Genomic DNA, 25,657 nt, shown 5'->3' with positions numbered 1-25,657 from the left:
TCCGTGTTTTCATATTAAATTGCTTATCTGGACTAAGCAAACTTTTAAAAATAAAAACCCTGTTTGGCATCCATATCAGTTGGTATAAACTCAAAGGAAATCAATCAGCATTAGCCAATAGACTTGCTCTCCTGCACTTTCTATGTAGGATTCATAGGGAATATCTTTGGGGGAAGCACTGAGGCCCAGAAAGCTTGCATGATGCCATGGACTGAATGACATCCTCCCAAATTCACAAGTTGAAGTTCTAACCTCCAGAGTGACTGTCTAAAGATGGGGCCTCTGGAGGTAACTAAGGTTAAATGAGTCATAGAGCGGAGCCCTGATCCGATAGGATTAGCATCCTTCCCAGAAGAGAGCTCAGTTTGCCCCTGCCATGCGAGGCCAGCAAGAACGCAGCCTTCTGAAAGCCAGGAGCTGAATCGGCAGGCATCTTGATCCTGGACTTCCCAGACTCCACAACTGTAAGGAAATAAACGTCTGCCGTTGAAGCCGCCAGGTCTGTGGAACAGCCGGCCAAGCTGACTGACCCAAGCGACTGGTCTAAACACCTGACAGTCTCGTGTTCATCCTCTGGGTCTTCACCTGAATTACCTCTTCGTTGCCTTCTTTTCTGCAGAAGTTACACCCAGTCCATCTGGCCGAAACACGCCCCTCTCTTTCTCTGTCAGAGCACTTTCTGAAAAGCATTTATCCCAGTCTGTACTTATTCTGTTTGTTCATTTACTGTTGACTTTCACTTGCACTAGGATGAAGGATTCATGAAACAGGGGCCCCTGACCCCTTGCCCTCTGTCACGTCCCCACTGCACAGCAGAAGCCTGGCACACGGGGGCAGTCCAGGCGAGTGCCCCATTTTACTACAGCTGTGCCCATGTTGGGGTGCCAAAGGGCCTGGGGACTTTCTTCATTTCCCAGTTACAATGAAGGACCTGTATTAAGCCAGGTCAGTAACAAGTATTTTGAATGTAGGCCTGGCAGTTTTCCTATTCATGCGATAAGTCAAGGCCATCTTGAATTGGTTCTCTATTCCATTCCAAACAGGCTCAGACTAGATAGAAGAATCCGCTCATGGGTTTCACTTGTCCACAGGTAACGATGGTGAACAAGCAGAGTGGTGGGCCTTCCCTGTTCCCGGTGAAAGGCGTGGGGCTTGGGCCCAGGACATTGAGCTCCAGTCTGGGTGTTGCTGTGGCCCGTTGTGTGCGCTGGGCTAACAGTGCCTGCCCTGCACACTTCTCAGGGCTGGGGTGGCAGTCGGGACGCTTAAAACAAGATAAGAAGGTTTTTAAATCTTGTAACAGATGGACTAAAAGTCTATGTCCATATAAGCCACTACTGACATCTTAACCTTGTTACCTGGGCCCCATTCATGTCCCCTTGGGTGACAGGATCATATATTGTCCTTCATGGTGCTCTCTGTGGTGGCACCAGGTCAGCCTTGGTCTTTTTTCAGCCATGACCAGCTTCCCTCACAATCATTACGTAGGCACAGTTAGCTCTCATGACCCCAAGGTGCTCCTTCACCCCTTTATAGGTGGCAAGCAGACTTCTCCAAGGTCACAGACCACACACTCCCTCAGAACCTGCTCCCTTCAGAAACTCCCCTACCAGAAAATTGGTAAAGGTGTTTGCCTATGAAGAAATAAACCTTGGCCCAGGGGGTGTGGCTCAGTGATTGGGCATTGACCTACGAACCAGGAGGTTATGGTTTGATTCCCAATCAGGACACATACCCAGTTGTGGCTCCATCCCCAATGGGGGAATGCAGGAGTCAGTCGATCAATGATTCTCTCTCATCATTAATGTTTCTATCTCTCTCTCCCTCTCTCTTCCTCTCCAAAATAAAAAAATATATATTAAAAAAAGAGAAATCGCTTTGTAAAAGTAATGACAGCAGAATAATGACGCCAGGCTGGCCACACTCTCCAACACAGTAACAGGCGCGTTAGCGGAGAAGGGGTAGGGAGAGGCTCCTCAGGAAGGTCAGTAAACTTGTGAGCCTTAACAGACAGTCTGCAGGCCCACATGTGCTCAAACTGAAGTGAGGACTGATCTCCACGGTCAAGCCTAACAACGCCTTGGCTTTCCCTTCACTCTGCTTCTGAGAGGGTAGGTTGGTCAGTTCCAGCTGAGTCCTAGCCCTTCCTGGCCAATGTACCTGGCAACCTCCACAGTCAACTCCCCACTTACAGTAAAGAGTATTTTTTCTAAGGGATGCTGTTATGTTTTGGGAAAGCCAACTCAAAATAGAAGCCAAGATGGTCCAGGTTGGGAATGTAATTATGTAAGTGTATAACTCACCACTTTCCACTTCTTCTAACATACAAATGCACATCCCCAAAGTCAGAGAGAGTTCAACTGAGGAGGGGGGAAGGAAGGGAGTTAAACTGCTAAACATTAAAATGGTCTACTTTCTTGAGTCCCTACCTTTTGGTATTCCTCAGATTCTAGCATTGACCCATATTAGTCTCTCTCTGTCTCCCATGATAATTTCGTACTTACTTACTGTTTGCCAGACATACAAGCTACTTTTTAAAAAAAATTCTCACCCAAGAATATGTTTGTTGATTGTAGAGAGAATAAAGCAGGGGGCGGTGGGGGAGAGAAACATTAATCGGTTGCCTCCTGTACACACCCCAACCGGAAATTGAACCTACAACTTTTTTGGTGTACATACAGGATGATGCTCCAACCAATTGTGCCACCTGGCTGGGGCCCCAACCTACTTTCAAACAATATTCAATTTCAGTGATCACCTCAATGCCATAAATTCCAGTCTCTGACTTACCCCTACAGTAAATCTACATTTCTAATTTAACCTCTCAACAACTCCTAGTCTGCATTTCCAACATTTCCTGGGCCCTTCCTCTTGGAGGTGCCACCAATACCTTGGATTCCCTGGGCCTGAAAGGACTTTCTGTTTCCTCCCAAACCAACTTCTTCTGTGCTCCCTATTTCTGTTAGGACTGGACTTCCCACACTCCTGGTCACCTAGGTTCTCAGTAGGTGGGTCTCAACTCATCTGCACTCTGGTATGGCACGGGGGAGAGGGGGAGGATCTTATCCAAAAATGCATGGCCTCACCCCAGATCACTTATATTGGAATCTCCAGAAGCATTAAAAAAAGAAGAAGAAGAAAAGCTTTTATTGATTTCAGAGATAGGAAGGGAGAGGGAAAGAGAGATAGAAACATCAATGATGAGAGAGAATCATGGACCAGCTGCCTCCTGCATGCCACCCACTAGGGACCAAGCCCACCACCCAGGCATGTACCCTGACCAGGAATCGAACCATGACCTCCTGGTTCATAAGTCAACACTCAACCACTGAGCCACACCAACCAGACTCCAGAGGCATTTTTTTTTTTTTTTTTAATTCTGTTGATGATTCAAACATGTAGCCAAAGGTGAGAATTACTTTTCCAGATCTCAGGACGATGGGAGAGAGAAAGTTTCCCCTTTCCCCTCTTAGTTCTTCCGGCTGGTGGAATAATTAAAATGACATAAGACAGATTATCAGGACAAAATAACCACATTTAATTATGTATGTACATAGAGGGGTTGCATAGACTATGGGGACTCAGGACAAATGGGGCAGTTGAAGGCTTGAGTGCCATCTTGAGCTAAGGAGAAGGGGGCATGGAGTAGTGGTTTGGGACTTCAAAGGGGAGGGAGGCAATTCACTTGGGGATGGAAAAGCAAATGTTTGGTAAATAAATGTTTGTTGGACCATCTTTAACAATGGGACACAGGGAGGACTTGGATCAAACCTTGCTAGGTTCCTCCCTGTCGATCACACCTGGCTCAGATTAAGCTATAGTTATCTCTGGTGATCTCGCCCTTCCTGGAGCAGGTCCTCTGTCTAACTTCTTTCAGGGAGTTATGGGGAAGGTCAAACATCTTTGAGCTCTCTCTCTCTCTCTCTCTCTCTCTCTCTCTCTCTCTCTCTCTCTTTCCTCCCTTCCTTCCTTCCTTCCTTCCTTCCTTCCTTCCTTCCTTCCTTCCTTCCTTCCTTCCTTCCTTCCTTCCTTCCCTCGCCTGAGGATATGTTTTTATTGATTTTAGAGAGAAAGGACGGGAGAGGAAGAAAGAGAGAGAAATATTGATGTATGAGAGGAACATCAATTGGTTGCCTCCCATATGCACCCCAACTGGAGATCGAGCCTGCAACCTGGGTAGGTGTCCCGACAAGGAATTGAACTGCCACTTTTTGGTGTATGGGACGCTCCAAGCAACTGGGTCACACTGGCCCAGCTGAGCCTTTTGTTTCTTAAAAAATAACCAACTTGCCCTAACCGGTTTGGCTCAGTGGATAGAGCGTCGGCCTGCGGACTGAAGGGTCCCAGGTTCGATTCCGGTCAAGGGCATGTGCCTTAGTTGCGGGCACATCCCCAGTAGGAGGTGTGTGGGAGGCAGCTGATCGATGTTTCTCCCTCATCAATGTTTCTAACTCTCTATCTTTCTCCCTTCCTCTCCGTAAAAAAATCAATAAAATATGTTAAAAAAAAAATAACCAACTTAAAATGATCAATGTCCCAAAGAGGCATATTTTGGGGTGACAAACACTGCTCCCTTTCAGGGCCATCTTGGACTCTGTCCTTTGCAACCAAGTCCAGTCTATGACTTACCCCTTGAGTATTTCAGAAAATCCTCTTCTCCCTTTCTAGTCCCTTTTACATTATTATTTTTAAAATGGGGTTTTAAATTGACTTTAGAGAGAAAAGGAGGGGGGGAGGGAGAGAGAGAGAAAGATCAATGTGTGATAGTGAAACATTGATCAGTTGTCTCCCGTATACACTCCGACTGGGGATTGAAGCTACAACCTGGATGACTGAACAGGAATCGAACTGGTGACCTTCAGTGCATGGGACAACACTCAACTCTGGCCAGGGCTGGGTAAAGCCTTTCTTACACCAGGGTTTGCAAACACCCATGACTATAAGGGCGAGGAAATGAGAAAAGCATACCTCAGTGTTGGGGGATCAAGGAAGGGGCAGGAACTGGGACGGGCTAAAGAGACTGTGCTACTCACCTCTGGGTAATTACTTCCATTTCAGACTGTGTAACAAGTAATGCCTGACCCTTCCATTTTCTCAGAAAGCTGGGAACCGAGACTTTTAGGTGACATTTCCAGATTACGTTTCAAAACACTGTGAGGTTTGATATAGTCCACAAGCCTTCGGAACTCAGACTTAAACTAACAGTTTAATAGTGAAAGTACACTTAGAAGTAAATATTTGTTGTTGCAGCAGAAACGACATACATTATCTCATCTATACATTGAGAAATGCGAGCCACAAAAATGAAGAGAAAGCCTCATTTAGGATGTCATATGTCATTAATTTTCTTAGAGATGGGTCTGCCCTCTCACTTTACAGAAGCGAAATGGAGAGCCAGGAAATTAAGTGAGTTCTAGGACTGTGAAAAGACGAAGCTGAAGGACACTTGTGGAGAGGCAGTGTGGTGTACCCAGAGCAAGGAGTGGGGACCAGAGGGACATGGCTGCTCCCTTCAGGCTGTGTGAGTGTGAGGAAATGCCTTAAAGTTACTTAAACTGACCATTCCAATCTGTAAAATGGGATAAACAGATCTACATTATTGTGGACTGAATGTTTCTGGCCCACCCCCCGCCCCCAACAACTGGTATATTGAAATCCTTCCTGCCAAAGTGGGGCCTTCAGGAGGTGATTAGGTCATGAGGGTGGAACTCTTATGAATGGGGTCAGTGCCCTTAAAAAGGGGACCCCAGAGGGCTTCCTTGCTGTTTCCACCATGTGTGGATGCGCCCTGGGCAAGGATCTCATGTTCCTGTGCGGGCACATCCCCAGTAGGGGGTGTGCAGGAGGCGGCTGGTCGATGTTTCTCTCTCATGGGTGTTTCTAACTCTCTATCCCTCTCCCTTCCTCTTTGTAAAAAATTAATAAAATATATTTTTTAAAAAAAGTTTCGTTTAATCAGACTTGGCCTCACTAGCTCTTTGAATGCGTCCTCAGGGCATGACATCGCAATCGAGTGTCTTTCTGGAGTCTGGGAGTGGGTGGAAGGGAAGGGTTTGACTGAACTTCCTGGTGATGCCAAGCCTTTCTCTAAATTGGCTAGTGTGGGGGGACCGGACCACGCTCCCATAACATTTCCAATACTGAGGAGAGAATGAACATTAGAAATGAAAAGATAGAAAGTGTGAGAATATATATAAAAAAGGAAAAAGGACATAAGTAAGAGCCTCATTTAATAACATTCACCGATCCTAAATGTGTACAACATTCTCATTGCTGCTTAAAAAGAGGATGATTTGGTGAGTGCCGTTTGCGGGAAAATCAGTTTAACATCACTGTGTTTTCGATTTGTGCTGCCAAGAACACCAGGTTATGTCTTCTGTTTCAAACATAAGTGTCTCCGAAAACCTTTGGATCCTAAATCAGAGGGCCCCATCTGCTTCGCCCTCTCCAAATTTCCATTTTAGCTTAATTCACATAAGAATTTTCTGACATTCGCCTGATTTCCCCACTCTCATTATCTAAAATCATAACTGGCATCCCTCAGACTTGGATTCAACTTAGAAAATAATTTTTAGCTTTTTAAAACCATTTTTAGTAGTAGGCAGGGTATAAATACATTTAAAACAGAATGATAGAAGTATCTATGTGAAGGATGTTTATTCTAGCATTATCTATAAGAAACACATTGGAAACAAAAGTCTGTAAAGGGGAGAGGGGTTAAGGCAGTAATTGCTGAGTGAAATATCCATCGATCAATCAATCAGTTGATATATCCTAATAGGGAAGGCGGCACATGATACACAAAGGGGGGAAGCATGTTGGAAAATCAGTACACAGATAGTTTGTGTAGAAAAGAAGCGAAGTCCTGGCCGGTGTGGTTCAGTTGGTCGGGCATCATGCTGTGCGCCGTAAGTTGCTGGTTTGATTCCTGGTCAGGGCACGTACCCGGGTCATGGGCTTGATCCCTGGCAGCAGGAGACCTGTCAGCACACAGGAAGTAGATTACAAGTCACTGCAAGTGAGGGTGGGGGCAGCCTTTTTTTCTGTGGGCTTGTTAGGTTTGAATCTTCTCCAGTAAGAATGTGTGGACTCATGCACATTGTACTTAAAAATCCAAACCACAGCAACAAGTGTTAAATTACCAAACATTTGTAATAAAATAGCAAATGATGCAAAATAAGGTCCATCAGGAATTTTTGTAGATTTCCTCTCTATTCCTATTTTAAATAATTTCATATCTATACTCAAGGAAAAAAATTTAAAAAGTTAAGAGATTTGAAACATATGTGAAAGGAAGGTATGAGAGTTGAAGATAGCCAGTGTATAACTGTCTGTCTAGTAAGCGCAGAGATCACAATTTCAGGTAGAATGCAGGACAGAGGCAAATACATGCTGGTGTGTGTATAGTTGTTTTGTTTTGGGGGAGGCCATTTTCCTAACGATGATGATGATGATGATGATAAAATTGCCATTACTGTATGGCAGGCAATGTCTTAGGTATTTTATTTTTATTAATATAATCTTAACAATAACCCAGTTAGAAAGATGGAAGGTTATTCCCACTTTACAGGTGAAAAACAGAAGCAGAGGGAGATGAAGGAACATGGCCCAGGCTCCACAGTGCATACACCCCAGTGCAGCTGGGGCCAGAGCCGGGCAGGACGGAGCCAGTCTAAACCCAACTACGCCCCTCAAACTGCAAAGCCAAGTGAGCACCCGCACGTGTTTGGTGAGTGCATCCTGGAGGGGGAGGGAGGAGGGAGCACGTGCATCTTGGGTGGGGGGTGGGGGAGCCCGTGCTGCTCCAGGGCTAGGCCAGCCGGCAGCAGGGCCTTTCCTGGGAGCTCCCTGCACACACCCAGGCTGCTCTCGCCAACGTCCCCCATGCATGCAGCCACGTTTTCTTTGGCTGCTTCTATTCTGATATCTGTTACTGCATGTGGCTGAGGAGGTCAGCGTGCCCTGGGAAGCAAGCCTCAAAGGAGCGGACACTAGAGAGGTTGGGGTCCTCTGAGTTGTGGCAGCCGCTGGGGGCCCCCCGCAGGGAGTGGGGAGGAAGGAAAGCTGTGATTCACTCATCAGTCAGCCTCAGCCCAAGCCCTCAGGTTCCCCAGCTCGGCCTCCTGGCCTCCGGGACTAGCTGTATGCTGGAGGCCATAAAATCACATTTGAGGCTAAAGAGGAAGGTGAAGTCAGAGCCCAACACAAGGAATTTACACCCTGTGGCCACATGAGGACAGAAACAAACCCCTAGCTGAGGACGTGACTTCGGGGTCCACGCAGAAGCACTGGGCTGTAGGGTGTGGGTAGCCTTTGTAACCTTGAGAGCCTATGTCCTCAGCTCCGACACGCAGGAACCGCTGGCGGCATGGGTCGCAGGGAGGGCCAGAGGAGGTCATGGAGGCTGGAGTTTGGCTCTGGGCTCCGCATTGGCCTGACAGAGACTAGGGCTCACTTCCCACCTGCTCTGTCCTTCCCTCCCCGAGTGCAGGTGTCAGACCTGCATCTGGCCCCAGACTGTCCCTCTGCTGCTCCCCTCCCTCGTCCTCTCAGACTCTCCCCCAGCAGGTCTCCCAGACTTCAGATTCCATCTTGGCCTTTGCTTCCGAAAAGTCTAGACTGGCAGGGAGGCTGGGGAAGTGGCCACGTGCTCCCATCCTAAGACAGGATGTCAAGGGAAGAGGCCAAGAAGAAGGCTGTCTGTGAGCGGTGGGAGGGAGAAGAGGGTGTGAGGTCAGTCATGGGGTCACCAGGAGCCGGACCCATGGGGTTTGCTTTCATTCCCAGAGCAATAGGCAGCCAGTGAAAAGAGTCCATGTGACAGGCTTTGGCTGCAACGCAGGAACAAGACTGTGGGAGTCACGCTCAGTGCCGCAGGCCTGCTCGGCTCTGGCCCCACCCCTCATGTCTGTCCCCCCTGGGCTGGGCCAGGCTAGTCCCTCTGCTTCGAGATGCTCTTTCCCCACTCGGAAGGCAGGTTGCGGTAGGTCTGAGCCAGGAAGCCACCTCCTCCCGAGGCCTACTCATGCTGCCCCTTCCATTTTCTGTCTCAGCCCCATGATCCTGTTCTTCCTTGTGCTATTACAATTGGCAATCATTCTATTGATCTGTTTTGCTTTTGTTGGTTCCTGATCTTCCTCATACAAGCTCCATAGGGAAAGACCACGACTGCCTTGAGTCTCTTTTGCTGAGTCCAGAGTCAGGTACAGAGCGGCTGCTCCGATGTTCTGTAAGGAGGACGGCGATGGGTCAGAGTGGATGCCGGACGGGGTGCAGACTGTGATCATGGTGGCAGTTGACTGTGGTAGAGACCACGGAGGTGGGACTGTGGAGAGCGTCTCAGATCTTCTGATCCTGCCCTGGCCAGTTTGGCTCAGTGGGCAGAGCGCTGGCCCACAGACTGAGGGGTCCCAGGTTTGATTCTGACCAAAGGCACGCACCTTCATTGGGAAGGGGCAGGGGGCAGGGGGAACTGGCGGGATGAGAGAGGAGTCAACAAATCCATGTGTCTCTCTCACATCATTGAGAACAAAACCTTCCGACCCTAACAACGACTGAGAACCTTAATGCTTCTGTCCCTGTGGGCTATTGCTACCAAGATTTACCGATTAGAAATTAAAACTAAGAAAATGGAAAAGTCTTTAATTGATTGAAAATGAATAATAATAAACCCATTGTACAGTAAGCTCATTTTTATGAAAAATAACCATTTTCCCAAACAAAACCTTTAGTGATAGAGTGACATTGTTTTATGTGATTACAAATCTCTTTAACTGACTTATTAGCAGACAGTTGGGTTCTCATATCTGCTGCGTGTAATCTGTTGCAGAATCTCAGGACATGTGCTCGCTGGAAAGCTCTGCCTCGCACTTGTGAGATAGTGAGAATGGAAGGCAACAACGTCTGAGTATTAGTATGAAATCGTTTGAACCTGTGGATGTCCTGCAAGGTCTTGGGAACACCCGCTGCCTCCAAGGGGCCCAGGCCACGCTGAGACCTGCTGGATTAAGACTACTTAGGACGCATGATTGACAGGCCGTAGTTGTAGTAATTTTATTGCTAATTGGAGGCCTGGAGCACGGATTCGTGCACATTGAAAGGAAATTAATTAGAAGGTGGCCAGTGGGGCAGGACTGGGTGAGATGGGCCAGACACGCCCTGGAGCCAACCTCATATGGTCCCTCCCTGGCCGGCCGCACCTGGGGCGGTGCGCCAGGGCTCGAAGGGTGTCTGTAGAGTGAGCAGGGTCCCTTGGGCAGGTGGGGTTCCTCGGCCTGGCCGAAAGTGGCAGTCCAACATCCCCAGGGAGGTCCTGGAGTGCGAGAGGGCACTCTGCAAAGTTGCTATCCTCAGCAACTTCTGCGTTCAGCATCTGCCCCCTGGTGGTCAGTGCGTGTCATACCTACCAACCGGTTGGCCGGTTGGCTGGTTGCTTAGCCTTTTATATATATACTAGAGGCCCGGTGCACAAAAATTTGTGCACTCAGGGGGAAGGGGGGGTCCCTCAGACCGGCCTGTGCCCTCTCGCAGTCTGGGACCCCTCGGGAGATAATGACCTGCTGGCTTAGGCCTGCTCCCGGGTGGCAGAGGGCAGGCCCAATCCCTAGGTGCAGCCCCTGGTTGGGCTCAGAGCAGGGTCAATTGAGGAGTTGGGGTGCTGCCCCCTGTCATGCACAGAGCAGGGCGGATCAGGAGGTTGCGATGCCACCCTCAGTCATGCTCAGGGTAGGGCCGATTGGGGGGTTGGGGCACTGCCCCCTGTCACACTCAAGGCAGGGTCGATGGGGAGATTGCGGAGCCACCCCCTGTCACGCACAGAGCAGGGCCAATCAGGGGGTTGGGGAGCTCCCCCTATCAGGCACAGAGCAGGGCTGATCAGGGGATTGGGGCATCTTCCCCTGTCACGAACAGAGCAGGGCAGATAGGGAGGTTGTGGCCCCGCCCCCTGTCACACACAGAGCCGCAGGGCAACCAGGGGGTTTGGGCGCTGCCCCCTGTCACACTGATCCTGGTGCCGGGAGGCCGCTCGGCTCCGCTGATCCCAGTGCTGGGAGGCATATTACCCTTTTACTATATAGGATAGAGGCCTGGTGCATGGGTGGGGGCCGGCTAGTTTGCCCTGAAGGGTGTCCTGGGCTAGGGTGGGGGTCCCCACTGGGGTACCTGGCCAGCCTGGATGAGGGGATGATGGCTGTTTGCAGCTGGTCACACCCCCTTCAGGGTGGGGGTCCCCACTGGGGTGCTTGGCCAGTCTGGGTGAGGGGCTGAGGGCTGTTTTCAGGCTGGCGGGTGACTGAAGCTCCGAACCACTCCTTTTTTTCTTTTTTTTTTATTCTGGGCCAGCTTTAGCTCTGCTGCTGAAAGCAGGTATCTGGTTTGTTTGTGTTCTACAATCGAAACACTGTATCAGCTCCAGCTCTGAGATCCCGGCTGGCTGAAAGCAGGTTTCTGGGGTTTTGTTTAGCTTCTATATTTGTAGCTATGTTTCAAACTGCAAGCTCAGAGGCTGGCAAGGCAGGCGGGGAACATTGGTTTCCTCCGTCACTGAAGCAAGCAAGCCTCCTGTTCGTGTCAGTAGCCTGGCTGCCGGCCGCCATCTTGGCTGGCAGTTAATTTGCATATCGCCCTGATTAGCCGATGGGAAGGGTAGCGGATGTACGGCTAATTACCATGTTTCTCTTTTATTAGATAGGATAGACTAGAGGCCTGGTGCATGAAATTCGTGCACTGGAGGGTGGGGTGAGGGGTCCTCAGCCTGGCCTACGCCCTCTCGCAGTCCGGGACCCCTTGAGGGATGTCTGCTAAGCAGACAGTCAGACATTCCTCTCGCAGTCCAGGGCTCTGGCAGTCCAGGACCCCTCGCTCCTTACCGCCTGCCTGCAGTGGAGGTGGGAGAGGCTCCTGCCACTGCTACTGTGCTTGCCAGCTGTGAGCTCGGCTTCTGGCTGAGTGGTGCTCATCCTGAGGGAGCACACTGACCACCAGGGGGCAACTCCTGCATTTAGCATCTGCCCCCTGGTGGTCAGTGTGCATCATAGCGACCGGTTGTTCACCGGTCCTTCCACTATTCGATCGATTTGCATATTAGGGTTTTATTACGTAGGATGGTTACTGTGTGATTGTTACATGCCAGCAATGTTTTTAATCTTCATGACGCCTCTGTGCAGAAAGCACCATTAATCTGCCCCTCTCACACATAAGAACCTTAGTGATGGTAACCAGGACACATTTTGCATTTACATATGTATGTGTCTATGTATACCTTTTTCACAATGAGATCGAGCATTTTTATTTTAAGAAAAAGACCCAAACAGCTAATGACAAATTTTTTAGTTTTTGGATGGCAAGGCTAAGCCCAACTCCAGAGAGCCTCAGACATAAAAGTACCCTCTCTTAGCTTCTATCACTCCATACTTTTGAAATCTAACTTTTTAAAAAAATTGATTTCAGAGAGGAAGGGAGAAGAGAGGAAGAGAAGCATCAACGAGATGAGAGAGAATCATCGATTGGCTGCCTCCTGTACGCCCCCCACTGGGGATTGAGCCTGAAACCTGGCCAAGTGCCCTGACAGGGAACCAAACCACGACCCCCTGGTTCATAGGTCAGCGCTCAACCACTGAGCCACAACTGGCAGGGCTTGAAATCTAACTTTGATTTTAATGCATTTTTGAGCCATTTCATGGGGATCTTAAAGATTAAATCTTTTGTCTGCAAAGTTTAATTCCTCCACTTCTGGCACATTACCTATGGCTGTGAGAAAAACTGCCCATCACTCAGGTAATTTGCACCCAAAATAAAGGCCCAGGGAAGTTGAAATTAGAAGCAGAGGAAATAGTACTTCTTTGGTTTTTTTCTGCTAAGGTTTTGGACCAAAATTCAAAGAACCACCCTTTGTGCTCACAGTTCCCTCTCAGGCACTGCCAGGGTTCAGTGCTGGCTTCTCACCACGCAGCTTCAGGGCTTCAGGTCCCTGCTTGCTGTCTGACCACTTCCCGAGCTCCTTCCTCCTCCTGATATTGGTCCTACTTCTCACCAACCTGGTCGGCAGTTCCCCGGATCCTGACCCAGAGTGGCAGTCATTTTCCAGAGGACGGTCATTCTATTCCTCCCTGACACCATCAGGCTCAGACCCTGTGTCAGGTACGTGTGTGCTCTCATTTCATGCTCACGAAGCCCAGGAGGTCGGTGTCGCCCACTCTGCAGATGGGAAGATGAATTTGAGAGCGCTGAGTACTCACCCAGGGACCCACAGGCAGCACCACTGGAAAGCACGGAGGCACTATAGGCACCCAGTGTGACTCTAAAGTTTTGTTCTAAGTCATCTACCTTTCCTTTACCTGTGTGTCTTTTTAAATGCTCTTTCCTGTGCCTGCTGTCCTTAAGCTTCAATTCAAGCGTCTTCTCCAAGAACCCTTCCCTGGACTCTTGGCCTCCGGTGCCCCTCTCTCTGCTGGGGCATCTGCTACATCTGATGCCCAGGAGAATGGGCCTCCAGCCAGGATTAAGGCTCTGCTTTTCTTCTCTTTTCTTTTCTTTTTTAAAATATATTTTATTGATTTTTTACAGAGAGGAAGGGAGAGAGAGAGTCAGAGACATCGATGAGAGAGAAACATCGATCAGCTGCCTCCTGCACATCTCCCACTGGGGATGTGCCCGCAACCCAGGTACATGCCCTTGACCGGAATCGAACCTGGGACCATTCAGGCCGCAGGCTGATGCTCTATCCACTGAGCCAAACCGGTTTCGGCAAGACTCTGCTTTTCATCTGAGTCTCCACCATCCAGCACTAGTCCCTGACAAACAAGTGTTTCCTATTAATAATTGATACACTTGCCCAGGCCAGTTTTCTCAGTGGTTAGAGCATCAGCCTGTGGACTGAAGGGTCTCCGGTTCAATTCCAGTCAAGGGCAGGTACCTTGGTTGCAGGCTCGATCCCCAGTGCCAGTCAGGGCACATGCGGGAGGCAACCAGTCGATGTGTCAATCTCACATTGATATTTCTCTAAGCCTCTCCCCTTCCCTTCCACTCTAAAATCCAATGGAAAAAAATATTCTCAAGTGAGGATTAACAACAACAAAATAATAATAATTAGAATCCCAGCAACAACACAGCACTGGTAACTCTTACGCAGCCAGCTCTGGGCAGTGAACTTCCACTGGACAGAGAGGCCCTATAGCCTCAGAGGCCAACCCCAGAACACTGCCACCCAGAGGCTGACCCACAAACTGACTCTTTGCTAAACACAAAATAAGGCAGTCTGGGAAACAAATGCGGCTTGCTTTAAAATAAGGACTGTGGTTTACAACACAGAGGAACAGTGTATCGCAGGGAAACTCAACACTCTCCTGAATACCTGGCAGGTCTAAGGCGAGCCACACTGAAGAATAGAAGAACCGAAGGACCTTCACTACTGCAATATTTTTTTTTTTCTTTTTTCACCTTTTAACTAAGAAACCAATTTTTTTTTCTTTTTTTTTCTTTTCTTCTTCTTTTTTTTTTTTCTCTTTTTTTTTTCTTTCTTTTTTCCATCACCTGATTTTACCCTTTTAATTACTACCTTCTTATTTTTAACCAGTATTATTACTGCTACCATTTTACCATTTTTTTTTAAAGTGCCATTTTATTTTCTCTTTATTTTATTTTGGGATTAGTGTTCTCCATTCTATTTTCATCATTATATTATTGGTTGTTTCTAGTTTGCATTCATCTCCAGGGAGCTGTTGCTGGAATTTGTTGGGATTAATGGCTGTTCTATAGGAGTATTCTCCTCATATAAAAAAGTCTCTTCCCCTCTTCCACTTCATTCTCTCTTTTCGCTCTTTTTTTTTTCTTTTCTTTTCTTTTCTCGCTTTTATTTTCCCCCCTCCTTTTTCCCAATTTCATTTTTGCACTCCTTTTTTTGGTCCCTAATTTTCTTTTCTTTTTTCTCTTTTCTCTTTTTCTCTTCCTTCTTCCTTATCCCCTAATTCTCTTAATTCAGGTGGTCACCTTTATTTGGGGTTATTCATATCGTGAATATATTTGTGTATAGTGCCTGGTACGTGGTGCCTTGTTGTGTTGTATTTTGTGCCTTTAAATCAACGCAGCAGATCCAAGCAACAGCAACCTCCTGAGCACCACACCCTCTGCTGAGGAACAGCAGCTGTACGTGAAACCTTGCCCCACCAGCCAGAAGAGCCACCACAGCTGTGAACAGCACCCACCAGAGGAGCTGCTGCCAACTGAAAAGCAGCTGCTACCGCAACCGCCCGAAGAGCAACCACAGACCAAGGAGTCACTGCCACCAAGGGAGCAGCCACTGAACGACTCAACGTCTAGATATGTCAGCGAGATCAAACATGGGTAGACAAAGAAACCCCCAAAGAAAAGAGAAGGAGGACTCTCCAGAAAAGCAGCTAAGTAATACAGAGGCATGCAACACGACAGAAAAAGAATTCAGAATAAGGGTCCTAGAGTGCATAAACCGGATGGAGGAAAAAATCGACAACCTCTGCAAGAAGCAAGAAGAAACAGATGAAAAAATCGATAACATATGGAAGAAGCTAGAAGAAACAGATGAAAAAATCAACAACTTAAGTAAGACCCAAGAAGAAATGAAGAGTGATATAGCTGCAATGAAAAACTCCATTGAAAGTATCAACAGTAGACTAGGAGAAGCGGAGGACCGAATTAGTGATTTAGAAGACAAGGAAGCAAAGCACACCCAAAACGTACTGCAATTGGAGAAAAAAATGAAAAGACAGGAGGAGAGCCTAAGGGAGCTTTGGGACAACATGAAACGAAACAACATACGAATAATAGGGGTACCAGAACAACAGAAGGATGAACAAGGATTAGAAAACCTATTAGAAGAAATAATATCAGAAAACTTCCCTGAGGTGGGGAAGAAAAAAGTCACACAAGCCCAGAGAGTCCCAAACAAGGTGAACCCAAAAAGACCCACACCAAGACACATCATAATTACCATGGCAAATGTTCAGGACAAAGAGAGTATCTTACAGGCTGCAAGAGAGAGACGGAAAGTTACATACAAGGGATCTCCCATTAGATTGTCAAATGATTTCTCAACAGAAACACATCAGGCCAGAAAAGAATGGACGGAAATTTACAAAGTGATGCAAAGCAAAGGACTAAATCCAAGAATACTCTATCCAGCAAGGCTATCATTCAAACTTGAAGGGGAAATAAGAAGCTTCACAGACAAAAAAAGGCTAAGGGAGTTTATCACCACCAAGCCAGCAATGCAAGGAATGCTAAAGGGACTGGTATAAAAATAAGAAATAAAAAGCTCAGAAAGAAAACAGCCACACAAAAACAGAAATGCCTACAAACAAGTACCTTTCAATAATAACTTTAAACGTAAACGGACTAAATGCTCCAAACAAAAGACATCGAGTGGCTGAATGGATAAAAAAACATGACCCATACATCTGCTGTCTACAAGAAACCCACCTCATTAGAAGGGACTCACACAGACTGAAAGTGAAAGGATGGAAAAATATCTTTCAGGCAAATGGAAAGGAAAAGAAAGCTGGGGTAGCAATACTTATATCGGACAAAATAGACCTCAAAGTGAAGGCCATAACAAGAGATAAGGAAGGCCACTTCATAATACTAAAGGGATCAATACAACAAGAAGATATAACCCTGGTAAACATATATGCACCCAATGCAGGAGCACCCAAATTCATAAAAAAACTCCTGGAAGATATCAAAGGAGAGATCGACAACAATACAATCATAGTAGGGGACTTTAATACACCACTAACAGCACTGGATAAGTCCTATAGACAAACAATCAGCAAAGATACAGCAATCCTAAATGACTCACTAGATCAGATGGACTTAATAGACATCTTCAGAACACTTCACCCCAAAGCCAGGGAATATACGTTCTTCTCAAGTGCTCATGGGACATATTCAAAAATAGACCATATATTGGGTCACAAGCAAAGTATCCCCAAATTCAAGAAAATTGAAATCATAAAAAGCGTCTTCGCAGACCACGATGGCATAATATTAGAAATAAACTACAATAAAAACAACCCAAAATACTCAAACACCTGGAAGCTGAATAGCATGCTATTAAATATTGATTGGGTTACCAATGAAATCAAAGAAGAAATTCGAAACATCCTGGAAACTAATGACAATGAAAACACAACAATCCAAAACCTATGGGACACAATGAAAGCAGTCCTGAGAGGGAAGTTTATAGCTCTACAGGCCTATCTCAAAAAACAAGAAAAAATGGTAGTAAATCATCTAACTCTACAACTCAAAGAATTAGAAAGAGAGCAACAAGAAAGCCCCAGAGTGAGCAGAAGGAAGGAGATAATAAAGATTAGAGCAGAAATAAATGACATAGAGACCAAAAAAACAATACAGAAAATCAATGAAACCAAGAGCTGGTTCTTTGAAAGGATAAACAAGATTGACAAACCTCTAGCCAGACTCACCAAGAAGCAAAGAGAGAGGACCCAAATAAACAAAATCAGAAACGATAGAGGCGAAATAACAACAGACCCCACAGAAATACAAATGATTGTTAAAAAATACTATGGACAGCTCTACTCCAACAAACTAGACAACCTGGAGGAAATGGACAAATTCCTAGAAAAATACAACATTCCAAAACTCAATCAGGAAGAATCTAAAAATCTCAACAGGCCAATAACTATGGAAGAAATTGAAGCAGTCATCAAAAAGCTTCCAGCAAACAAAAGCCCAGGACCAGACGGCTTCACAGGGGAGTTTTACCAAACATTCAAGGAAGAACTAAAACCTATCCTCCTCAGACTACTACAAAAAATTCAAGAGGAAGGAACACTTCCAAGCTCATTCTATGAAGCCAGCATCACCCTAATACCAAAACCAGGTAAAGACAACACAATGAAAGAGAATTACAGGCCAATATCCCTCATGAACATAGATGCCAAAATCCTCAACAAAATCTTAGCAAATCGGATCCAGCAGTACATCAGAAAGATCATACACCATGACCAAGTAGGATTTATCCCAGGGATGCAAGGATGGTACAATATCCGCAAATCAATAAATGTGATACATCACATAAACAAATTGAAAGAAAAAAACCACATGGTCATATCAATTGATGCAGAAAAAGCATTCGACAAAATTCAACACCCATTTTTGATAAAAGCTCTCAGCAAGGTGGAAGTAGAAGGATCATACCTCAACATAATAAAAGCCATATATGACAGGCCCACAGCCAACATCATACTCAATGGACAAAAACTAACACCATTTCCCCTAAGAACAGGAACAAGACAGGGATGCCCCCTCTCACCACTCCTGTTCAACATAGTACTGGAAGTGTTAGCCATTGCAATTCGGCAAGAAGAAGAAATAAAAGGCATCCAAATTGGAAAAGAGGAAGTAAAACTGTCCTTATTTGCAGACGACATGATATTATACATACAAAACCCTAGAGACTCCATCAAAAAGCTACTGGACTTAATACATGAATTTGGCAATGTAGCAGGATACAAAATTAACCCCAAGAAATCCGAGGCATTTCTATACACCAATAGTGAACTTTCAGAAAGAGAGATTATAAAAACAATCCCGTTTACCATCGCACCAAAAAAATTAAGCTACCTAGGAATAAACTTAACTAAAGAGGTAAAAGACCTCTACTCAGAAAACTACAGGACGTTGAAAAAAGATATAGAGGAAGACATAAACAGATGGAAGAACATACCGTGTTCATGGATTGGTAGAATCAACATCATTAAAATGTCCATACTACCCAAAGCAATCTATAAATTCAACGCACTTCCCATTAAAATACCAACGGCATACTTCAGAGATCTAGAACGAACTCTCCAAAAATTCATCTGGAATAAAAAAAGACCTCGAATAGCTGCAGCAATCCTGAAAAAGACCAAAGTAGGTGGGATCTCAATACCAGATATCAAGATGTATTACAAAGCCACTGTTCTCAAAACTGCCTGGTACTGGCACAAGAATAGGCATATAGATCAATGGAATAGAATAGAGAGCCCAGAAATCGGCCCGAACCAATATGCTCAATTAATATTTGACAAAGGAGGCAAGAACATACAATGGAGCCAAGATAGTCTCTTCAATAAATGGTGCTGGGAAAATTGGACAGATATATGCAAGAAAATAAAACTAGACCACCAACTTACACCATACACAAAAATAAACTCAAAATGGATAAAGGACTTAAATGTACGACAGGAAACTATAAAAATTCTAGAAGAATCCAAAGGCAACAAAATCTCAGACATATGCCGAAGCAATTTCTTCACTGATACAGCTCCTAGGGCACTTGAAACTAAAGAGAAAATGAACAAATGGGACTACATCAAAATAAAAAGCTTCTGCACAGCAAAAGAAACCATCAACAAAACAACGAGAAAACCCACTGCGTGGGAAAACATATTTGCCAATGTCATATCCGATAAGGGCCTAATCTCCAAAATTTATAGGGAACTCATACAACTTAACAAAAGGAAGATAAACAATCCAATCAAAAAATGGGCAAAGGACCTAAATAGACACCTTTCAAAAGAGGACATTCAGAAAGCCAAGAGACATATGAAAACATGCTCAAAGTCACTAATCATCCGAGAGATGCAAATCAAAACAACAATGAGGTACCATCTCACACCTGTCAGACTGGCTATCATCAACAAATCAACAAACGACAAGTGCTGGAGAGGATGTGGAGAAAAAGGAACACTTGTGCACTGCTGGTGGGAATGCAGACTGGTGCAGCCACTATGGAAGACAGTATGGAGTTTCCTTAAAAAACTGAAAATGGAACTCCCATTTGACCCTGTGATCCCACTTCTAGGAATATATCCCAAGAAACCAGAAACACCAATCAGAAAGGATATATGCACCCCTATGTTCATAGCAGCACAATTCACCATAGCTAAGACCTGGAAACAGCCTAAGTGCCCATCAGTAGATGAATGGATTAGAAAACTGTGGTACATCTACACGATGGAATACTATGCTGCTCTAAAAAGGAAGGAACTCTTACCATTTGCAACGTCATGGATGGAACTGGAGAGCATTATGCTAAGTGAAATAAGCCAGTCAATGAAGGAAAAATACCACATGATCTCACTCATTCATGGATAATAGAGACCATTATAAACTTTTGAACAATAATAGATACAGAGGCAGAGCTGCCTCAAACAGATTGTCAAACTGCAGCAGGAAGGCCGGGGAGGGTTGCGGGGCAGAAGGTAGGGGGGTAAGAGATCAACTAAAGGACTTGTATGCATGCATAGAAGCATAACCAGTGGACATAAGACATTGGGGGATAGGGGAGGCTAGGGGACTGTCTAGGGCGGGGGGATAAAATGGACACATATGTAATACCCTTTGTAATACTTTAAGCAATAAAAAAAATAAAAAAATAAAATAATAATAATAATAATAATTAATATATTATTTTTTCTAAATTAATTAACAAATGAGTGAAGTCCACTGGTAAGGTTGTTGTTTGAAACCTGGACTAACAATAGTGAGCACGTGTTGTTGAAGAAGTGCACACACATCCTGGTTAACGGAATTGGGGGGCTGACTGCTGTGATTTCCAGTTTTGCTGCATTGTTTCTTTGGGGAAATACAGACCAAATTTAAGGAAGGGTCATAGACCTAAATTTTAGACCATCACTCTGACAATTGGTGGCCTGCTTGTAGAGCTGACTACTTTATATTATCTATTTAGAAGTTACTTTAAGGATAACTCGCTATCTACCTGTACATTTTTGTCATCCATCTACTCATCCATCCATCCTTCCACCCATCCAGTCATCCACCCATCCACCCACCCATCTATCCATCATCCACCCATCCACCTACCATCCATCCATTCAGTCATCCACCCATCCACCCACCCATCTATCCATCTATCATCCATCCATCATCCATCCATCCTACACTCATGTTAAGGACTTACTATTTGCCAGCCACTATTTTAGGTATCTGGGCTACAGGTGGACAACATGGTCCCTGAAATCAGAGGTTGAGTCTGATGGAGGCAAATAGCTACAGCCAAATGGTAACAGCAGACACAGCCAACCAGAGGGGTGGACACTTAATTCTACTTGAATAGAGTAGAGGAGGCTTCTAAGAGGAAGTGGTACTTGTGCTGAGTCTTGTTGAAGGCGGTGATTTCTCAAGCTGCCTGGCAACCACCCTTGTTACTCTACCTTAATATGAATGTTTAAGAATGTTTATGAGTTTTAAAAAGCCTATAGAGGGGGGAAAAAAGCCTATAGAAAAAACTGTCCATAGAGGGGCTTAGGATTGTCTTTTGAGAAAAATGGCCACCCTGGTATAGACCATTGTCCTGATGATATTGATTGGTTGTCCAGTTGGTCCTAAAGGGCAGGCACATACCTGCTCACCCGTTGGAAGGGAAAGAAGAGGAGGTCCACCAGAGTGGCTGTGTTGGGAATATCTCATTGGCTATCAGTTTTCCTGCAGCCGGGACGAAAGGATCTAAAAACTGGGTAAAGGAATTTGAGGTGCATCTATTTTTTTAAAAAAATATATTTTATTGATTTTTTTACAGAGAGAAAGGGAGAGAGATAGAAAGTCAGAAACATCGATGAGAGAGAAACATTGATCAGCCGCCTCCTGCACACCCCTTACTGAGGATGTGCCCACAACCAAGGCACATGCCCCTGACCGGAATCGAACCCGGGACCCTTCAGTCCGCAGGCCGACGCTCCATCCACTGAGCCAAACTGGCTATGGCTGTTTTTTGTTTTTTAATCCTCACCTGGGGATGCTTTTTCCATTCATTTTTCTTATATAAAAGAATATTTTAGCCGAAACCGGTTTGGCTCAGTGGATAGAGCTTCGGCCTGCGGACTGAAGGGTCCCGGGTTCGATTCCGGTCAAGGGCATGTACCTGGGTTGCGGGCACTTCCCCATTGGGGGATGTGCAGGAGGCAGCTGATCAATGTTTCTCTCTCATCGATGTTTCTGACTCTCTATCCCTCTCCCTTCCTCTCTGTAAAAAATCAATAAAATATATTTAAAAAAAAAAAAAAAAGAATATTTTAATTTTTGTCCTTAAAAACTATAAAGACTATACATGATTTGGAAATGAGACTACACCAAACACAGGCCAAAGAAGAATGGTCTGCTCTATGCCTTCTCTTCTGTCTGGTCACTCAGAAATATAATGTTATCAGCTATGACTGTTGCTGCTTATCGCCTCACATTATTTTTATCCATATATTCACCATAGTCTACTTTCTCTTCCACATAAGTTTTCGAGACCCCTTTTCCACATACTGATAAGCCACGTCTCTGAGGCCTGGCTGGAATACTGAAATGCTGTGCCATGTTGTCTTTTGACTGACGCCACCCATTTGGTATGCTTCATTGTCTCCTGATTTCCACATCTTATTTGTTGCTAGAGAAAATATTGTGACTGGGTTTCTCCTCCCACCTGTCTTGTGGCAGGATCCCGCCCAACCCGCCCAAGTAACTGCATACGATTCAGAGATCTTTCAAGAACCAAGCTGCTTACTAATGTCTTACAAATTTATGAAACACCTGCAATACAGGTATTCGAAACATTGCTTCTACTTTTCCTACAATCTACTCTTTAATCCTTTCCGGATGCTCCAGCCAGATAGCTCCAGGCCCGGAGGACACTTCGCCTCCATTCATTTTTTTTTAGAGAGAGTAGGAGAGAGAAAGACAGAGAAACGTCGATGTGAGAGAAACACATAGACTGGTTACCTCCTGCACACGCACTGACCAAGGCCTGAGCTGGGGAGGAGCCTGCAACTGAGGTACATGCCCTTGACTAGAATCGAACCCAGGACCCTTCCGTCCTCAGGCCAATGCTCTATCCACTGTACCAAACCGGCCAGGGCTGGGTTGCACTTACAAACCCTAATTCCTACTCTAAACCCACTCTAAACAATAAGTCCGCATTGGGTTCCAGAACTCTGCTTCTGGAGGGCAGAGATGAGCATGCAGACATGTAGGAAGTGCTCAGCAAGTTGGTTATATGCTGGTTTGATGCCAGACACTTGCATTCAAGGGATTCATACCCAGGTGCAGGGATGTCATGTGGGGAGGTATTTATAGTGAGGAAGGACCCTGCCATGTCTGTTAAGTCTAGCAATATACTTGATTGTCTGCTGGGCCCTGAGTGGTCATGGGGATTAATATACAGACAGGTGATTCAAGAAAGATCCAACTGTCTTGCATATGTTGACTGAAGCTCTATAATTACTGTAACCTGTGAGATATCTGCCAAGCAGTATAGTAGGAAATGTGTAAGTCACGGACTGGAGGTCTGGGTTTACATCTTTACGGGGTATAATGAATGATCTACTGCTGCAAAACAGGCGATCCCCAAGCTCACGGTGGCTCAGAAATGCTGCCAAGGACTCTCTTTGACCAAACCTTACTCAGGCTCCCTTGGGCCTGCACCTTGACAAGGTCTCCATCGAGGCTGTGAGAACTGCAACCCCCGCCCCTCCCCCACTCCTGACCCAGCACCTGCCTTGCCTAACATTTCTCAGAAAACAGCTCCCTACCCACTTTTGGTAATTTTCCACTTCGCTGACTCTGCTCAGCGGTTCCTCCCCCTGCTCTCTCGCTCCCATCCTGTAGGAGTCGAAGTAGAATCTATGTTGCCACAAACGTCTAGGTCTGCTTCCCTATGACACCTCAATAAACACTTAGGCCTCAGCTTTCACCACAGAACCTCGCCACAGGGCCACTTGAGACATGGCAGCTGGCTTCCCGCAGTGGAGGGAGAGAAGGCGGGAGCTGGAACGCCTTTTATGACCAAGTCACACCTGGTCACTTCTGCGATAATCCATTGATTTCCCAGGGCAGCCCTAGTCACTGTGAGAGGGACTCCGGGAAGGCTGCTGTGACTCTGCCAGACTCAGTATCCTGACCGCGGGGCAGGTCGCTGGGACAGGGAGCGGAGGACTGGGCTTCATGTAGGAGGTCCCTCCCAGCCCTGACTCATCTCTTCAATGTGAGAGTTAGTCATTGAATGAAAGAGTTAATGTGCTTCCAGAAGCATTTCTCACAGAGAGCAACGCATCTGCCAGGGTCTGGCGGGGTTCTTAGAAGTGGGTGGCTTGCTCTATGGGGGAGGGGAAGGAGGAGGGGGTCGCAGCTGTCTGGGTTTCCCACCATGTCTCCTCTCACTTCCGAGACCAGGGAGGTGGGAGGGGGCACGAACAGGTGGCCCCTGACTGGTCTGGCCTGGATAATTCCTGCACAAAGACACCAGGCTTTGGAAAGGAAGCCGAGAGGGGGACTGGCAGGCTGCGCGGAGGGCTCCCAGTTCCCTCCTCTCAGGGGCCCCCACCTGATGAACAGGCTGCCCCAGATGGATTCGACTGCTGGAACCTCCTCCCGCGGCAGTGCCAGCCCTTTCCTCCTCTCAGCACAGCTTTTGGCTGGTCCCAGTCTCCCCGACCCCAACATGTCCTTGGGGCAAACCACTGTCCCCTGGGGAGCAGGAGCGCTGACTGGCAGCCCCGAGGACTCCAGAGGGAAGGGACCGAGGGGAGTTCAAAGCCCTGGACCCTTGACCCTGAGATTCTCTTGACTCCTCAGTACGTTTCGTTCTGAGTGAACAAATATTGTCACTTTCAGAGAAGAGCTGGTGGCTCTGTCTACCTTCCCAGAGGAGGGGGAGGAAGATGGGGCAGGCTCCCCAGCCAGGACGCTGAGGAGTTGCTGCTGTCACTGAAGATGTGAAAAAGAAACCCCTCAGCCCACATCCCTTGGGGGGTCGAATTCCCTGATTTCTCCTGTCCTCTCCCCCATTCCTTACAGTCTCCTAGGACGGCTGCAAAGCATCCTGATGGACCACGTGGCAATGGAGTCTGAGTCCCTCTCCTTCCCCCTTCCCGCTAGAACAGGCTTTTTGCACCGTTGACTAGTCATTGGCGAACTGCTCTTCCTGGAGACAGCTGGCAAGAGGAGGGGCCGCGATGAATCCCAGGGGAGGGAGCAGGATAGACAGGGGCTCTGTGTCCCCCTACTCCACCCCCTCCCTCACTTGGCTTCCTCTTTGCTCGGCGGTCCTAGGCTCTCCGGCCCCTCCCACGCTGCTCTTTATTCAGCGGGGATCTCAGGGTCCCTCCAGAGAAAGCGCAGCGCCCTGGGCTCAGGGTGCCAAGTCCGCGGCGGAGGCAGGGCCCGGCACAATGCCCCTTTATGCTGTGCGCTCCTCTTCCTGGCCTGGCCGCCCGCACCGCTTCCCTGCCTCTCTCTTCAGTCTTTCTTTTCCAGTTGACTTGGTTATTACAGTACATGGACCGGGAGGGAAGGCGCGGAGGCCAGGCCTGGCGCTGCAGGCTGAGCGGAGAGGGCTCCCTGGCCCTGCCATGGCCACGGGTCACACTCCCACTGCTGGCCCAGGGCGCCTTCTTGGGCTCCTTCCATGGCGGGGGAGGGGTAAGGCAGCGCCAAGTCTAGGACATTTCTAAAAAGGGTGCTGGGTATGGAGGGAGTGCCTACTGGCTCAGCTCCAGCCCAGGCACTAAGTATAACAAATAAGATCAATGCTCTGAAAAAGGGAACCTGCTCCAGGGTTGATTAGAGTAGCGTGGGGCTGCCCAGGTCAGGGCTCAGGGGCTGTCCATCTGTG

General features: G+C 46.8%; 1 protein-coding gene and 1 pseudogene across 3 annotated transcripts in view; both read right to left on the bottom strand.

Annotated features, from left to right (window-relative positions):
• XRCC2 (X-ray repair cross complementing 2) overlaps positions 1-25,657 on the bottom strand; it is a 171,855-nt gene that overhangs the window by 18,507 nt on the left and 127,691 nt on the right. The window contains exon 4 of one of the 3 annotated variants that reach the window (XR_004975233.1): positions 5,208-6,980. The exons of the other annotated variants lie outside the window; for them this stretch is intronic. The gene's annotated coding sequence lies outside the window, so the exon portion shown is untranslated. Of the gene's footprint in view, positions 1-5,207; positions 6,981-25,657 lie in introns of those variants that run through there. 3 annotated transcript variants of the gene reach the window in all.
• On the bottom strand, positions 22,149-22,636 carry LOC118679402 (annotated as a pseudogene).

The sequence above is a fragment of the Myotis myotis genome, unplaced genomic scaffold (genome assembly GCF_014108235.1).
Source record: "Myotis myotis isolate mMyoMyo1 unplaced genomic scaffold, mMyoMyo1.p scaffold_m19_p_25, whole genome shotgun sequence".
NCBI classification, from domain to species: domain Eukaryota; kingdom Metazoa; phylum Chordata; class Mammalia; order Chiroptera; family Vespertilionidae; genus Myotis; species Myotis myotis.
The sequence above is the reverse complement of the archived record's forward strand: the minus strand, read 5'-3'. Positions and strand labels throughout refer to the sequence as shown.